Source organism: Mesitornis unicolor, unplaced genomic scaffold, assembly GCF_000695765.1.
Source record: "Mesitornis unicolor isolate BGI_N332 unplaced genomic scaffold, ASM69576v1 scaffold2267, whole genome shotgun sequence".
Taxonomy (NCBI): domain Eukaryota; kingdom Metazoa; phylum Chordata; class Aves; order Mesitornithiformes; family Mesitornithidae; genus Mesitornis; species Mesitornis unicolor.
Window position 1 is genome coordinate 199,002 of NW_010198211.1, and position 5,436 is coordinate 204,437.

Genomic DNA, 5,436 nt, shown 5'->3' on the forward strand with positions numbered 1-5,436 from the left:
ATTTTTCTAAAATATAGTTTTAATAAAAATGAGATTTTGATCAGTCTTATAAAAGCATTTCCAAAATTTAGCATGAAACTGCCTTAGAAAACTTAGTTTTTGTCTGTCTCTTCTGGGACCTCAAAAACTTGGAAGAAAACATATCTGACCACTAACATGAATACAGTTCTTAGAAAAAACATAAATTTTGGTACATTCCAGTGACAAGCAGCTGTGGTGGGAATGAAAGAGATGCAGATAAGAGTGGAAACTCTTCTCTTAATTTGTTCTGATTTGTGTCATACAAGGCTATGCTAATGACAGATGAAGTGTGTTTGTCTTGCCTGGTCTACCCAGTTTTGCTGATCTATTTGGCAAAATTTAGATACACTCTGAGCACTATGGTGATGGTATTGGAGGGATTTACTCCCTTCTGGAATGCCAACTCTATCTTCAGGGAGAAATGCATGTTCAGCCCCATGTGATTTTAAGATAAGCGAGCAAGCAATCTTCTTTGAATTGTGGCAAGATTATCTCTTTGCTCTTTCTCCATTTTTCTATTTTGGAATATCTTTGTGTTTGCTTGTCTGAGATCAGATTTTGCCCTCTCTTTGAATCTGTTACTTGTTGTCTTACCTTTTATGTTTCCACAGGAGATTGAAGAAAGTCTTGGGTTGAACAGTACTGTGTCTTATGTCCTTCTGTAGGTCTGGCAGCTCCACTCCATGTGCGAGAAGGTAACATTACAGACACTTCGATACAGATTGCTTGGGACCGTGCTGATGGAGATTTTCATCAATATGAAGTCACATGTGTGAATTGTGCAAGTGCTTTCAGGGTATGTTCTTTAAAAGGCCACTTGTGTATAGGCAATGCAGTTATTTTTTAAAGTCTTATACTAATTAGTCAGAGATTAAATTAAAAGCCATGTGTCCTATTAGAACAGGTGGAGGTACCATTTACATAATATAAGCAAATTTTGCAAGCACTTCTGTGAAAGCTGTATTTGGTTTTCTAGGTCCAGAAGGTCAAGCAAGAAACAGCAACATTTTCCAACCTTACTCCTGGTAAGCTGTACAACTTTACAATTCGGACAGAAAAGGAAGGTTTCAGAGACAGCATTTTTGTGACAAAAGAAATAGAGACAGGTGAGACCACACTATTATCAAATTCAGCATTTGTTTTGCTCCATCTTGCTTTCTTCTACTGTTGCTTCAATTTTATTTTTGTCTCAAATAAAGTAATCCAATCATGTTCATAATTTTCTCCTTATTCTCTTTCACAGTTATTTTACTTATTCTTTAACTGCTTGTATCTTTTAAGAATTTGAACATGGTTACAGTGTACAATTATCTACCAATGTTGAGTCATGACTCAAGTGGGCGTACACTCCAGTAGCTGATACTTGCACGCTGTCTGGCTACCAACATTACAGAAAACAAAAATCTTTTTTCTTAGGCTTTGCTTTAATGTTTGATTTCTCACTTCAGTGCTGAGTTTGAACACATGTAGGTGTTCAAAACTAAATTAGTTTTATTATCTCCCCTTACATCAGGACTAAATTTGGGGTTTTCTACGTATAGTCCCTACATTGGGTTAGGACATTTCATTCTTGGCATTCTTGGTTCTGTTCTAGTTCTCCTAGCTGCTAGTGGCTTCCTTCCATTATACATCTAAAAACTATTCTTTCATTGCTATTTTTTTCCTTTCTAAATTAAGATGCCTTGAAGTCAGATTTTTCTGTGACTGTGGTGCAGCATCCAGAGTGAGTGCAGGCATGTGAGTGAGTGTGTGACCTCTAATGAGATCCATCTGGATGAGCTGGCGGGTGGGGGAAGTGGCCTGGGAGCAAGGGGGTGAATGGGCCAACTCTGGGTTTGAGAACATCTGTGTATGTCTAAGGGCAAGTACACAGGGGGATGTCACCTATTGGGACCTGGGAAGTACTGGTCAGTGTACGCCTGCAACTGGGGAGACTGGGATCCAGGCACATCTACTGGGCAGACTGTGTGTGTCTGAGCCCAACTGCTGGGGAGATCCACCTTGTGCATATATAGGTAAGTATTCTCACTAGTAGACCTCTGTCCTCAGCCAGAGAGGGGAGCAGGATGAGGCCATTGGTGCTGTCTGTGTTCATGTGAGTGCTCTGTGTGTCCGTCTGTGATCTGTGTGGCCAACCATGTATATGTGTATATATGTGGTGTGTATGTGCTCTGTGCGAATGCCTGTTGGGAATACAGCTTCACCCTTACTGCTGGTTGGACTTGGGGATGTGGCCTCTCAGGCTGTTGGATCTGGCATGTTATTTTCCTCTAACACGTCCCTAATGCAAAAAAAGCAAAGTATAGTAGATGAGGTCAACAAGGTTCATAGGAGAGCAGCAAGTGTGATCAAAGATATGTGATGCTTTGTATTTAAGGAGCCACTGAGCTAAAACTGATACAGGAACAGTGATGTAATGTGAAATCATTTGCGAGAGGATAAGTCATGGAAAGGCAATTGTGGAATGAGTAAGAAATGATAGTTCACTGACATTTCCTTTACAAGAACTAAGGACTTAAAACTAGAAGACAGCAGATAGAAAACAAGCAAAAGGAAACGGTTGTTTATTACCAATGAATTTAAAGATAGTTTATAGAACTTCTAGTCACGTGATGTTTTGTATGATGATTATGGTCATAGGTTCAGGTGGAAACTGAAGACATTCGTAAAAGAAAAATCTGCTGAGGTTTACTAAATTCACAAAAATCAGCAAGGAAATCCTTGGCAAATCTTTGGCCTGCAAACTGCAGTTTGGGAGATTGCTGAAGGGGATTATCACTCTATGAAGTCTTGCTTCTTCCGTAGACATACTCTTTTGGTCACTGTTGAATACAAGATACTGTCCTAGTGGGGACTTCTGTCTCAGCCCAATATGTTACCTCTTATACTAACATTTCTTTTCTTGAGGAATTGTCCATTTTTTAAAGAATGTCACATCAAGGATGTTAGAAATGCACTAAGTAGCGTTACAGAGCAAGCAGTTTGGCTCTGGATCTTGTGGATAACTGAAGTCTCTCTACACATTATGGCAGTGGTATCAGTCTGTGTGTCCTTGAGATAAGCAAGGACATGACATAATTTTTGCCAATTTTGATTACATTCTGATAACATGAGTCCTGTTATAGAGTAATGTATTTAAAATGTATTTTAAAAATAATGCTTTTTTTTGTTTTCACACAGTTCCAAGTGCAGTTAAATATCTGAATTATAGCAGAGAGTCTGAATCAATAACTGTTACCTGGCCACCAGCCCAAAATAAGTTTGATGGATATGTCATTTCAATAAATAGTAAACTCTACAGCAAGGAGAAAATGTTACTTTCCAGTGTAAGGTATGAAGGTTACATTTAAAAAACAACTGACATGAACTCAAAACAATAGTTTCACTTTATATTTGAATTAAGTAGCCTGCAGTGTTACTTGTATGTGATATATATTTGATGTTTTAATTGGTATACATTACTATATTCGTGCAAAGAAAGATAATTTTAAGAATTACATTTTTGTAACAATTTACAAATCTCACATGATGTGTTTGTGCAAAGAAGAGAAAACAAAATACTATATTAGAGTGAGCACCAGTAGAACCTGTTTGTCATTCTGGGTGTTTAATTTAAGTACTTCTAGTACTTGAGCTTGCTGTGAAGCGTAGTGTGATGTGTCTTATGTAAGATTTTATCATAATAAAATATTTTTGACTGACAGCATATGCCTGTGTATAGACACATGATATGTAAATAATATCAATAATGCTATAAAGAATTAACATTATGAAAATATATGTATTTTTAAAATAATAAAGAAAATAATCTCTTTTTTTAATCTTTGCAGAATGTACAAATTTGAGAGTCTTCTTCCAGGCACTGATTTCTTAATCAGTATTGTGACAACCAATGGATTAAAAAGAAGTCACCCCACCATCCTCAAGATTAGCACCTGTGGGTTCACAGTTTATTAATAACTTTTCATTATTTCAGATAATTAAGATGCTGTCTAAGAAAAGCCATCCCTCATTAAATCAATGCATCTTGACAATGGCTGGATTAATGTATATATGTCTTTTCAATCTAAACATCCTCCAATGTTACAAAGTAAATAAATAAAAGCTTTCAAAACACAAACGAGTTCCCTCTGTAGTTAATGGGATTGTGCCAGTAACTGAATCAGCAGTAATATTAGAATGATACAACTTTTCCATAAAAATTACAAACATTGATTTTATTTCTGATTCTGTTGCTATAGGTAGAGGTGAATTTAGTTTATTTTATATTCTTAGATACAAAATGAAATCTGTTTCTCCACTGAACTATAAAATCATGAATTACAGCAATGCCTTCTGTATATGTTAATTTTCTTCAAATTAATATAGATTATTCTGAAATTAAATTTTGCATCCACTCCTGTCTTCACCTCAGATCCTGATCCACCGTCAGATTTACAGGTGTTTGGGCAAGAGGAAAATACAGTCTATTTTTCTTGGAAACCACCAAGAGGAGGATTTGATATGTTTCAGGTGAGAGAAGAATGGCAAGAAACCAATCCAATGTTTTACATATTTTTTAATTTCTCAATGAAATTATCATCCTGCATGCATTGCAATCCCAACAATAATTATTTGTTTTATAATCTGCATAAGTATGGGAGGGGAATAGTGCTCCTGGAGAAGGTAAGCTAAATACATATTTCATATTACTTAACAATTTTTAAAAATGTTATAAAATTAAGCTTCTAAAAGCTTTCAAAAACTGGCTTTTCAGCTAATGTGCAATACAGGTCAAGGGTTGAATGCAACTGCAGTGTATTAACTTTTAGTCTTAGTTTTCCAAATTTGTGCAACAAATTAATTTAATTAAACTGCAAAATAATTAAAAAATCATTTTATGTAGAAGGATCTAAATGTTTTGTTTATTAAGTTCTAGAATAAAACATTTTTTTAAATGTAGCAGTTTACAAGACAGAACTGCAAATATTTGATACCTCCTGTACTCTCCAAGCCTTGGCCACTGAGCAGTTTAGGGATTTCCTGAGTGATAGATTGAATCTGGACATACATAAGAAAGAGTGACTAATTTTTCTGAAGTTATTTAATCCTTTATTCTTCACAGTTTCATTATACAGTGTTTGAAACAGTGCACTTCTTGTTTATTTTAAAGCTGGTGTTCTTTATGTTCTTGTGATATAAGAAATAGCGAGTACTTCCCTGTTCATCATACCTATACCTTTCATGATTTTATAAGCTTTAATTTCTCAGTTGTCTTTTGTGCAGCATTCTTATGTGGAAGCTGTTCTATATCTCCTGCTATCTTTTTTTTTTAACCTTTTCTAAGCTTTTGATCTCCTTCTTGAAGACTGGGTGAGATCTAGGATGTGAGTGCTTCAGGTAGCATTTCTCATATGGGCTTGTCTCTATTAAGTG